This window comes from Cyanistes caeruleus, unplaced genomic scaffold (assembly GCF_971803275.1).
Source record: "Cyanistes caeruleus unplaced genomic scaffold, bCyaCae1.hap1.1 HAP1_SCAFFOLD_69, whole genome shotgun sequence".
NCBI lineage: Eukaryota > Metazoa > Chordata > Aves > Passeriformes > Paridae > Cyanistes > Cyanistes caeruleus.
Genome location: NW_028255886.1, coordinates 1,931,993 through 1,944,364, shown reverse-complemented (window position 1 = coordinate 1,944,364; position 12,372 = coordinate 1,931,993). Strand labels below are relative to the sequence as shown.

The 12,372-nt window shown below is 55.1% G+C and overlaps 1 pseudogene across 1 annotated transcript; it reads left to right on the top strand.

Annotated features, from left to right (window-relative positions):
* Window positions 1-6,634: 6,634 nt before the first annotated feature.
* LOC147646984 (endogenous retrovirus group K member 8 Gag polyprotein-like) lies at window positions 6,635-11,522 on the top strand (annotated as a pseudogene). Its single transcript, XR_015281666.1, has one exon. The product of XR_015281666.1 is annotated as an endogenous retrovirus group K member 8 Gag polyprotein-like (transcript).
* Window positions 11,523-12,372: the final 850 nt, after the last annotated feature.

Sequence of the window (12,372 nt, the reverse complement as noted above, 5' to 3'; positions counted from 1 at the left end):
CGTGCACCGAGGCTTTGCTGCAGCCAAGGAAAGCTCCTGGCTCAGGGTCACCTTTCCTGCTCAGCCAGAGCCCCGAGTGCCCCAGCAGCAGCAGCAGAGAATGGCAGCATTGCCACGGGCTGGCTCAGGAAGGGGAGATTTCCCCCTCGAGAGAGGCTCCTTTGCCAGGTTTTGCATTCAGGCAGCTGCAGATACCTCAGCTGTGGTTGCACAGCAGCTGGAAATGCAAGTGCAGGAGCTCTGCTCATGGCCAGCCACAGCGGGTGACAGCAAGGAAAGGGCCCTGGCAGTGTGACATTTGCAGGGAGCGCCTGCAGCAAGCGCTGGGGGCTGGAAGTGTGTGCAGAAAACAGCCCGGGGGTCTCCGGCCCGAGGCAAAAGGAACAAAGTTTCAGTTCTGGCTTCCCCAGGGAGCACCAAAATAGTTCCTTTGCACAGCGAGGTTCTACTGGCGGGTGTTGTAGGGCCCCCAGAGGAGTGCTCCGGGTGGTCAAAGTGCCTCGGCCAGAGCAGCTTTCTGTCCCACTCCGGGGGCATTCCCGCGGGCTTGGGATCCCTGGGAAGGCGCACGAGGACGGGCTGGAAGCGGTCGGTTTGTGGGTTTGAGGTTTGGAATTTTTTTTTGTGGGGGCTGGTGGCCGGTTGTGATTTTGGTGTTTTTGTGGGGCTGGGGGAATGTTTTTTTGTGAGCTGTGCCCAGCGGTTTGCAGCCCCCGCGGGTGCGGGGAGCGCTGGCGCAGGCCCGGCCCGGGCGGGGCGGCCCCGGGCGGGCTGTGGGAGCTGGAAGCGGCCGCCCGGGCCCGGAGCCGCCGCCTCGGGCCGGGAGCCCCGCGGGCAGAGCTCTGTGCTCGGGGCTAAGGCCCGGGCAGCGCTGGGCAGCCCATGGGCCCCCAGCACAGGCAGGTCCGTGTGGCCGGGCCGGCGCCGTGTTCGCAGAGGGCTCCAAGGGGATCAGCCCGGGCCAGCCGTGGCCATGCGGGGCCTGGCGGGGCTCAGGGGACCGGGCCGGGCTGGGCCGGGCAGAGGCTGAGGGAGAGCGGGACAAGTGCTGGTACAGAGGCCCCGGGCTTGCCATGCCCCCCTGGCTACGTAGCCGGGCTCGGGGGCCACCTGGCTCTGAGGCAGCCCCGGCTGCGGGGGTTCCCGGGGGTCTCTGGGGAGGGGGCGGCAATGGGGGCTGCTGGAGCTCTGTGCCCGGGGCTGGGCGCGGCTGCCGAGGGAGCGGAGCATGCAGGCTCCCCCCAGTGCTGGGGCTTGCTCTGCCCGCCTCAGGGGCTGCATTGTCAGCCCAGAGCCATGTGGGGATCGCCCGGGAGCAGCAGGGCTGGCAAGGAAAGTGGTAATGGGGGCAGCAGAAACGGGCAGTGCCAGAGATGGGGGTGCTCCCGAAGCCTGCAGATGTTGGGAGCATGGACAAGGGGGCCCAGGGATACCCCAGGAGCCTGAAACAGGGAGCCCAAACAGTGCTGACCACCCAGGACTCCTGGGATGCCAGAGTGGTGAGGCCAGAGAAAGGGAACCTCCTGGCTTGCCAGGAGCCCCAGCAGACAGAGAGGGGGAACAGCAATACGAACTTGACCCACAACAATCCAGACAGGGGGGGCTTCCAGGACCCCACAGTGGAGAGACCAGAGAGGGTAAACGCATGGATGGGTGTTTTTGGTGAATCTTGGCCATTTGTGTATTTTAGGGGACTGAATATTAGTGTTTTGGTGGTTTATATGTGTCGCCCTGAAAACTCAGCTTCTGAGCTTGCTAACATAATTTTCTAAGGACTTTCCCAGGACAGTAACTGTAAACATAGATATGTGTACATTCTTTCTGTTACACATCTTGTGATGAGCATTTCTCATGGCCAGTGCAGTGAGAAAGTGTATCCTAACCATCCAATCCCTGGCCGTGGTCAGGAGCCTATAAATCCTGGGAGGAAAAATAAACTTTCTCTCACCACACCTCGACCTGTGTCCGTGTGATCTGTTCATCATCAGCGGTAACATCTGGTGAACCCCAAAGTGTGTTGCACGTGACGGTTACAGGGTACTGTCTAGCCTGTGGCTATGGCTCTTTTTGGGCTCTCTCCTACAGAGGGCCTGGTTATGGAGATATGGTATGCGGTGTTGGATCAGAGACGGATTGACGTTTCAAATGCTGAGTTTCAGTGATTGTGTGAGTATGGCAGGGATGAGGGTTTTTTCCCTGTGGTTGAGGCCCTGTTTTCGAAGTCGGCTTGGGATGCTTTAGGCGATTCCCTGCTCGAGGCTCTGCTGCTCGATTATGAGCCCCGGCTGGTCCAGCTGTTAAGGGCTTGGCGGCGGTGCACCCGTGTTTTGCATAGTCACTTGCCCTCTTCTGCGGGTTCGGTGGCCGGTCTCTCTGATCTGGATGAGAGCAGTGACTCTGATTCCAGCTGTGGGAGCAAGGCGGAGCTCTCCCTCTCCCCCGGTGATGCAGAGCGGGTGGATGAGGCCCTGTCTCGCCCAGCGCCCCGGCGGCGGAGGTCTGGGGCAGCGTTGGATTCCGGCCAGCAGGCTCTTGGAGGCACCACGGAATGGGGGGATGTAACTCCGCCGCGTCCGGCACCCCGGCGGTGTTGGGCTGGGGTGGGGTTGCCTCCTTGGTGTGCTTTCCCGGCACAGGCCAATGGGGGGCTGCCTGAGCAGGGGGCAGCGCCGCCCCTGGGGGCGATGTCAGGGACGGTTCCCTACCCCCACTGTGGCTGGGCTGTGTTGTATCCCGCTGTGGGGGATGGGGCACACCCAGGATCTGTGGCCGCGCATGCGCATGCCGCTCCGAGAGGGGGCTGGCCGGTACCGGCTCCTGGCTTTTCCGCTCCCGACGGGATGTTGCTGGGGGCGCTGCCCAGCGTTGTCCCTCCTGCGCCGGATTTGTGCGACGTGAAGCTGGGTGCGGCACGTTGTGCAGACGCTGGGCCGGTTGCCAGCTCCAGGGTGCGGGTTTCTCCCCCTGCGAGCCCGGGACAGCCCCTGGGGGTGGAACGGGACGGTGCCGCATCTCCACGGGCTACGCCCCGGCCGGCGCCGCGTTCCCCCGCCTCCCGGGAGGCGGGCCGCACTGCGCCAGCTTCACCTCGCCCCGCCTCGCGTTCTCGGGCATCGCCTGAGCCTGCGGCTGGGGGCAGCCCCCGCCCCGTCGCCTCCAGCGGCCCAGGCGGACCGAGGTCCCACGCTGTTTACCATTGGTTCGGGTGGTGATGCCGCGGGGATGAAGCCAGTGGCCCCCAAGGCGAAAGGATCCCGGGCTGCTAAGGCTTCTTCAGCTTCCTGGTGGACCTTGCCTTCCTGCCAGATGACCGTGCGGCCGAGGCGTCCAAAAGCCTTTTGGAGCGCTGTGAGGGCTAAGGTTGATGAGGTTGATGACGGCTCCCTAGACGGCAAGGATGCCTCCTCGGACTCCACTGGTGTTACGGCGGCTGTGGCGCCGGATGCTGTGGTGCGGTCTTCCAGCGCGGTGCCTGATCCTGTCTCGGGGCACTCTCCGAGACAGGGAGCAGCAAGTGAGGCCACTCCTCCGGGGGGGTACCATGCATTTCCTGTGCTTCAGGATGGGGCTCAGAGGACTCATCAGCCGTTATCCTGGAATGCTTTGACAGATCTCCGCAAGACGGCTGAGAAGCATGGCCTTGGATCGAATGAGGTTATGAAGGCTCTTCGAGGCATTGTGGGGGGTGTCCTGGTACCCTATGACATTCGGAATATAGCCCGTGTTGTTTTTCAGACAGTGGAGTATGGCATTTTTGAGGGGGTAAGGGCTGAGATAGCTTGTCAAGTGGTACTGCAGAATGCTGCCTTGGGTCAGAGAGATCCCAGGCGGGTGGTCGGCTCAGATGTTCTGCTGGGTAAGGATGTCTTTGCTGATGTTAATAGGCAGGTTAACCTTGACCCTCTTGTACTTGAGCAGTGTAAGGAGACCGGCATGGTCATAGAACTGGCCGCCCCCACAGAGCCTTTTGCAACCGTTGTCCAGCAAGATGGCGAGTCTTTTCTGCATTTTGCGAATCGGCTGACTGCTTCTGTAGAGCAGCAGGTGCAGGATAGTATGGCAAGGCAGGTGATGCTTAAGACTCTCGCGGAGACTAACTGTAATGCCGCATGTCGGAGGGTCATTAGCGTGATCCCTGGTGATCCTTCGCTGCCGCCGATGGCGCGAGCCTGTGTAGAGGCCGGTGTCGATGCTGGAGAGACCCCTACTGTGGCTGCTGTGCAGCGGCCACCTTGGGTGAAGCCACCTAATGGGCAGCAGCAACGAGGGACTGCTCAGGCCAGCAAGAAGCAGAAAAAGAAGGCGCAGGGAGCCTCGGCTCCTCTGTATTACTGCGCCTGGTGTGGTAGGGCCAATCATGGGGCGGATGTGTGCAGGGCGACGGTCCATGTCAATGGTAAGTCTTTGTTGGCCTCGGGAAACGAGAAGCCGAGCACGACGGGGAGACGCACTCAGACACAAGTCTCTCTTCACACTCTGGAGCCAATGGAGGTCTGCTCAGCCAGCTTGTAGCCAGCACCTCTGGCTCTGCAGGCCTTGATGTCTGCACAGCAGACACGGTTCTCTTGGACTCTTGTAGGATGTACAGGGTTCCTTTGGATGCCTCGGGCCCAGTGGGTGGAGGCATGAGTGCTCTTCTTGTGACGAGATCTAGTGCCACTGCTCAGGGCATCATTGTGCACCTGGGAATCATTGATTCAGACTTCACAGGGCGGATTTACGCCAAGGTTTCCACACTCACCCCTCCTGTTACTATCCCTGCGGGAACCAGACTTGCTCAACTTGTGCCCTTTAAGTCTTGTGTATGGATGCTAAATCTGAACCACAGTGCCTGTACAAATTACAGGCCGCATAGCTCCTCAGGCTTGCCTGAGAAAGCAGCCTGGGAAAAATATGAGAAGGAATTAAAACAATCCTCAGGGACACAAAACAGCCTTGCAGGTGTTGTTTTGCACTCCTTGTTTTCTCTTGCAGGAGGGAGTCAGGGGGGTGATGAGCTCCCCTGACCAATGATGGTGATGTAGCACTTTGCTAACCAATAAGAGTTTCCTTTCTGTACCTTCCACGTACCAGTCTATAAAACAGGCCTGAAGTAATAAACCAGAGAATTCTCGTGTCGTGACTCCCTTGAGAGTCTGTGTCATTCTTTATCGCCATTCCCAATCGGAACGACATCGGGTGACCGCCGACGTGTGGTGCAGCCGACCCTCCGAGGTCTGGTAACCGACGTGACTTCTGCTAATCCCCTGAGGGTAAGCAGCGAGGGGGAAAAAAAGCCAGCCCTTCCCCCTAGAGGGGTAAGTGGAATTCTCCCGGGCTTTCCTAGAGGAATCTGGTTCTGGAAACCAATGGGATAGTGGAGCCTGCTGGTGAGCAGGCTTGGAACGGCTGTCTTGGCGAAGCGGAGCTCAAAATCCCAGGTCTGAGCCGATAGCGTGTGCATAATTGCATTCGCGGAGCCGCCAAGATAAAGTCCTCATAATGGGGAACTGTACTTCAGCTGATGAACAGCTTGCCTACCTTGCATGGCAGGAAGCCCTGCCCCGCATGGGACTCAGTGTTTCTGAAGATGCCATGCGCGCTTTATTTCAGTGGGTGAAAGAGCAAGGTTTTGTTGTGACTATGGACAATGCCTTTGATCTCGAGATTTGGCTGTCGATAGGGGACCATTTATGGTCGGAATTGACTGAGGGCGATACCAGCGTGTGTGGCCTGGCAGCCACCTGGGGAGCGCTTTTTAAGGCGCTGGAATGGAGCCAGTCTGAGGACAGTGAGGCCGGGATGGAAGACTTAGATGCCAGGAGTGCCTCTTTTGTACGAGATGAGAGACTGGGGGATGACACCGTAGATGAGTGGTGTAGCGCTTCCTCAGAGCGTCCCGGGTCCCCGGAGGACTTGGGCCGTGGGCGGAGGCAGGCTGCGCGCCAGAAATCTCCCCCCGCAAGACCAATGCAGCGAGCACCGCCACCAGCGGCGGCGGGGGGTGCTTCCGCCCCCCGCTGCCTTCCATGGGGCCCATGCCGGGGCCGGCACCGCCCCTCCCCCGGACTCGCTGTGGCTGCTCGGCCGCAGCAGCGGCAGGGGGGTGCTTCCGCCCCGCCGCTGCCTTCCACGGGGCCAGCGCTGCCCCTCCCCCGGACTCGCCGCAGCTGCTCTGCCACCGTAACTGCTGTAGTTTCTGAGCGGCAATCTACATCGCCTGAGGCAACCGGCCTGCCCGCCTCTTCTGGTGCTCGGGATGACCCAGCTGACAGCCTGCCCTGTGACCATCTCGGGCCGTCCCCACCCCGTTCAGTAGCTGCGTGTCTGCAGCGTCGGGCACATTTTTGGGATGTGGTGAGACAGCGAGCTTTGGAAATGGGGGATTGGGAGCTGCTCGAGAGGCTGGGGACACCCGGGACTGGGATTTTTAACACCATAGTTGCTGGGGCGGGGGTGACGGAGGAAGGGCCGGAAGTCACTTCGGCTTCTGATGGCTGGGTCCAGCAGGAATGAGAAGTTGGAGGGGCGCCCCAAGGGGCGGCCCAAGCCTTCCCTGTGTTTAAGGCTGCCCCAAATACGGGACAGCCCGACAGGCACGATGTGATAGCATGGAAGGTGGTACAAGATACACAGAGTAAAGTTACACAGTACGGGCTCGGATCTCCCGAGGTTATGCAAATCGTTAGGGTGATAGACACTGATCTGCTTGCTCCATATGATATTAGACACCTGGCTCAAGTTTTGTTCCAGCCTGTGCAATTTAAAGTTTTTGAAGATAATTGGAGACAGATGGCTCAGAAGACTGCAGACGGGAATACACGTCTGCCTGCACATGATCCCAGACATGGGATCAGAGTAGAGGCCATGTTGGGTATTGGTGAGTTTTCTAATCCTGATATCCAGGCCCGTTGGGACCCTAGAGTCCTTGAGCAGGGGTAAAGAATTGGTATTGGAGCATTGCTAAAGACTATGGAAACGGCTGCTCCCAGGGCACGATATGTGACAATCACTCAGGGTTTAAAGGAACCCTTCTTGCCATTTGTTGAAAAAATTGCAGCAGCCTTGGAGAAACAGGTTGAAGATGATAACCTGAGACAGCTTTTGTGTAAACAACTAGCAAGAGACAATGCTAATGAAGATTGTAGGAAGATCATAGAGGCTCTTCCAGGAGACCCTTCGATACCAAAGATGGTCCGAGCCTGTGCCAAAGTGGGCTCTGTGGGGCACAAAATGTCTGCTCTGGCAGCCGCTCTAGCATCAAAGCAACCAGGATGCCAGGGTGGTTCCAAGAAGCAAAAGGATGCTCAAGGCAAGGCTCGGCAGGTGCAGCAGAATAACAAAGGAAAAGGAAAGTTCTTGTGTGCTAGATGTCACAGACCAGGTCATTTTGCTGATCAATGTAGATCTAGATATCATGTCAATGGTCAGTTTTTGGGGGATTCGGGAAACGTGTACAAGAGCACACGGGGGACCTGCGCTCTGACACAAGTGAGTTCCCAGGGCACAGCCCCCCCACAGGCCTACTCGGCCAGCTTAAAGGCAGCACCCAGGGGGCAGCAGGAGTGGATGTATACACCGCAACAACAGTGACATTAGATTCTACTTATGTGCATAAGGTTCCCCTGGCTGCTTTTGGTCCTCTGGGTCAAGGTTTGAGTGCACTGCTTGTGGGAAGATCTAGTGCAACCCTGCAGGGGATTTTTGTACACCTAGGAGTCATTGATGCTGATTTTATGGGACAAATTTGTGCCTTGGTTTCTACTCCTTTCCCCCCTGTTACCATCCCTGAAAAAACTCGCATTGCTCAACTTGTGCCTTTTAAGTCCTGTGTTCCTAGGACTGCTGATCGGACTCGCGGGGATGGTGGCTTTGGATCTACCGGACTGCCCCAAGTCCTTTGGTCTGCCTGTATATCTATTCAGCGTCCTCAAATGACGTGCACCCTGAGTCTGCCAACTGCCAGCCCGCCGCAAATTCAGCTTCGAGGTCTCATCGACACCGGGGCGGATGTGACGATCGTCTCCTTCTCTGCGTGGCCTCCGTCCTGGCCCCTGACTCCTATGCGTTTGGCCATTGAGGGATTGGGAGGTACCACGAAGTCATTTGTGAGCCAGCAGCCCGTGCTGATCAAAAACCCAGAAGGGCAAACAGCTACGGTCTGGCCTTATGTCACTGCAGCTCCATTGAACCTCTGGGGGGGCGATGTCTTGGCAGCATGGGGGGTGCGGATTGGGACACATTTTTGATAGGGGCCACTGTGGCGAAGGGCACACAACCTTCCACGCTGCCCTTACGGTGGCTGGTGACTAAACCCATCTGGGAAAACCAGTGGCCCCTGGCTAAAGAGAAACTGGTTGCCCTTTGTGAATTGGTCCAAGAACAGTTACAGCAGGGACACATTGAGCCTTCCACTAGTCCCTGGAACAGTCCCGTTTTTGTGATCAGGAAAAAATCTGGGAAGTGGAGATTGTTGCAGGATCTCCGCAAGATCAATGCAGTCATGGAAAGCATGGGGGCACTGCAGCCTGGCATGCCATCACCTACCATGCTTCCCATGGGGTGGAAAATCCTGATCCTTGATTTAAAAGATTGCTTTTTTACTATTCCATTGCATTCTGAGGACAAATGTAAGTTTGCTTTCACAGTACCTACGATCAACAACGCTGAACCCGTGCAGAGGTATCAATGGAAAGTTTTGCCACAGGGCTGCAAGAACAGCCCGACTATTTGTCAGTGGTATGTAGCTCAGGCCTTATCTGGAGTCCGTGAGCAGTTCCCTGACGCTTATTGTTATCATTACATGGATGACATCCTGGTGGCAGCATCCACCCAGGATGAACTGCTGAGGATACAGCCTCAGCTGTTCGGAGCTCTGCGTTCTTATGGCCTGCAAGTAGCTCCGGAAAAGGTTCAGCAGCATCCTCCTTGGAAATATCTAGGAGTCAAAATCTTAGATCGAACCATTTGCCATCAAGAGGTGCAATTCGTGAATTCTATCAAAACTCTGAATGATGCCCAAAAATTGATGGGTATCATCACATGGTTGCGTCCTTACTTGGGACTAACCACAGCACAATTGTCCCCATTGTTCAATCTTTTAAAGGGGGACCCTGATCTGAATTCCCCTCGGGAGCTGACTCCTGACGCGCAGCAAGCGCTGGAGGATGTTCAACAGGCTGTTTCTGCTCGGCAGGTTTACCGGGTGGATCCGTCCATTGATATCGCTGTTTTTATTACTTGTCCAGAGTCTCATCCTACAGGTATCATTGGCCAATGGAGTGAACAAAGGGCTGATCAGTTGCACATTTTGGAATGGATCTTTTTGGCCCATCAACCAAAAAAGACGGCTCCCACATTATTTGAATTGGTTGCTCAATTGATAATTAAATGCCGTCAGCGGTGTTTGCAGTTAATGGCAGCTGACCCTGAGAAAATTATCCTCCTGATCCGGCGGGAGGAATTTGAATGGAGTCTGACCAACAGTGCCTCTTTACAGAGTGCGCTGGAAAACTTTTCAGGGCAGATTGCCTATCATCTGCCCAGCCACAAATTGCTGCAATTAGCAGGGTCAGCTGAATTGTCCTTTCGGCAAAAAAGTAGTCGGGTGCCAGTGCAAGGACCCACCGTCTTCACTGACAGTTCGGGAAAAACGGGGAAAGCCATTGTTACATGGAAGGATGAGTCTGAGTGGCAAGTGCTGGAAGGCCATGAGACAGGCTCAGCCCAACTAGTCAAACTAAGGGCCGCTACCATGGCATTCCAGCGGTTTTCTCAGGTACCGCTGAATTTAGTTACTGATTCTGCTTATGTAGCAGATCTCGCTAAGCGTTTAGATTGTGTGCTCCTGAAAGAAGTTGATAATGAGCATCTATTTCAGCTGCTGAAGTCTTTGTGGTGTGTAATCCAAGCTCGAGTTCACCCATATTACATTCTGCATATTCAGAATCATACCAATCTACCAGGTTTCATAGCAGAAGGTAATGCCAGGGCTGATAGGTTAGCTAACCCTGCTTGGGTAGCGCCTCAGCCTGACAAAATTGCACAAGCCAAAGCATCGCATGATTTTTTCCACCAAAGCGCACATACTTTGCAAAAACAGTTTCACTTAACACCGACCGAAGCGCGTGACATTGTCAGTTCTTGTGCTGACTGTCATGGACTCGCAGCACCTCTGCCAGCAGGGGTGAACCCCAGAGGGTTGAAAGCCCTGCAGCTTTGGCAGACAGATGTCACTCACATTGCTGAATTTGGCAGACTTAAGTATGTGCATGTGTCTGTAGACACCTTTTCATCTGCTATGTGGGCATCTGCTCACACCGGGGAAAAGGGTCGTGATGTTATTGCCCATTGGAAAATCGCATTTGCAGTCTTGGGCATACCTTCTTCTGTGAAAACTGACAATGGTCCTGCTTACACCTCACAGAAGACACGACGATTTTTACAGTTACAGGGGTTTCACACATATTTGGTATCCCACATTCTCCCACTGGGCAGGCTATTGTCGAACGCGCTCATGGTACCCTAAAACGTGTTCTAGAAAAACAAAAAACGGGGATGGTTGGAGAAACTCCACACAGCCGACTGGAGAAAGCCTTGTACACAATCAATCACCTCACAGTGCAAAAGAATTCAGATAACCCTGTCATCTTGAATCATTTTCTTTCATTGCAGTCTTCAGGCGAGGTGCACCTGCCTCGAGTGAAAGTTTGGGTGAGCGACCTAACCACCAACAAGTGGCAAGGCCCGTGCGAGCTCATCGCTTGGGGTCGTGGGTATGCATGCGTCTCCACGGACACTGGAGTATGGTGGATACCTGCAAGGTGTGTTCACCCTGATCTGCGACATCAAAAGTGGAAAGCAGTCAACAGGCGACCATCAGATGATGACCAAGATGCCGATCATCACTCAGATGGTCCTTCTACAAGCAGAGACTAAATATTCTTACCTGTCGACAGGTTAAACTGTCAGTTTGAACAGATTAACAATGTTTTATTTGTTGTGTGAGAGTGTGTATTAGTTTACTGAATTAGAGATATTGGAGTCAACCGTCGAATCCCTGCAAAGAAAACCATTCTTAAATACCAAAACGTAAGCCAAAATTCTAGATTAATTCTAGATCAGCATCCATTCAAAGTTCTAGCAAAGAAACCTCTTGTGCTGTGTTTGTTCTCTCTCCTGCAAGGGCCCAGCAGGACCAGCAGTGACAAACACTGCCTTTTTATTTTTTCTAACAAAAAGGGTGAATTATGGATGCTAAATCTGAACCACAGTGCCTGTACAAATTACAGGCCGCATAGCTCCTCAGGTTTGCCTGAGAAAGTAGCCTGGGAAAAATATGAGAAGGAATTAAAACAATCCTCAGGGACACAAAACAGCCTTGCAGGTGTTGTTTTGCACTCCTTGTTTTCTCTTGCAGGAGGGAGTCAGGGGGGTGATGAGCTCCCCTGACCAATGATGGTGATGTAGCACTTTGCTAACCAATACGAGTTTCTTTTCTGTACCTTCCACGTACCAGTCTATAAAACAGGCCTGAAGTAATAAACCAGAGAATTCTCATGTTGTGACTCCCTTGAGAGTCCGTGTCATTCTTTATCACTGTTCCCAATCGGAACGACACTTGTGTTCGCAGAGCAGAAGGTCGGCAGTGGGGAACTGGCGGCTTCGGATCCACGGGGCCACCTCAAGTTCACTGGACTGCAGTTCTGGCGGCCAAGGATCGTCCTGAGCGGCTCTGCATCCTGTCCAACCCTGGTGAGACACCATCAGAAGTCAGTCTTCGTGGCACTTGACACTGGCACAGATGTTACGATCATCAGGTCTGCTGACTGGCCCTCGGGATGGCCCTTGGACCCGGTGCAGACATCAGTTGTGGGATTGACAGGAGCCGCGCAATGCTATGTGAGCCGAAGGCCTGTGTTTGTCACGAACCCCGAGGGGGACACGGCCATGGTTTGGCCATATGTCACAAAAGACTCCCGGTTAACACTCTGGGGGACAGACGTTCTGGCTGCATGGGGGGTGCGTATGGGGATGGATTTTTGATGGGGGCGACTGTGTTGGAGTGTGCAGATTGTCCTATGCCTCCCATACGTTGGTTGGTGGACAAACCCATTTGGGAAAATCAGTGGCCCCTCTCTCAAGGTAAGTTAGTCGCCCTCCGTGAATTGGTGCAGGAACAGTTGGACCAGGGTCATCTGGAGCCTTCGACCAGTCCCTGGAACACTCCTGTTTTCTGCATCAAGAAGAAGTCTGGGAAATGGAGGCTATTGCAAGACCTCCGGAAAGTTAATGCTGTGATGGAAAGCATGGGGGCATTGCAGGTTGGAATGCCATCACCCACCATGCTTCCTGCTGATTGGCCCGTTTTCATTGTGGATCTGAAGGATTGTT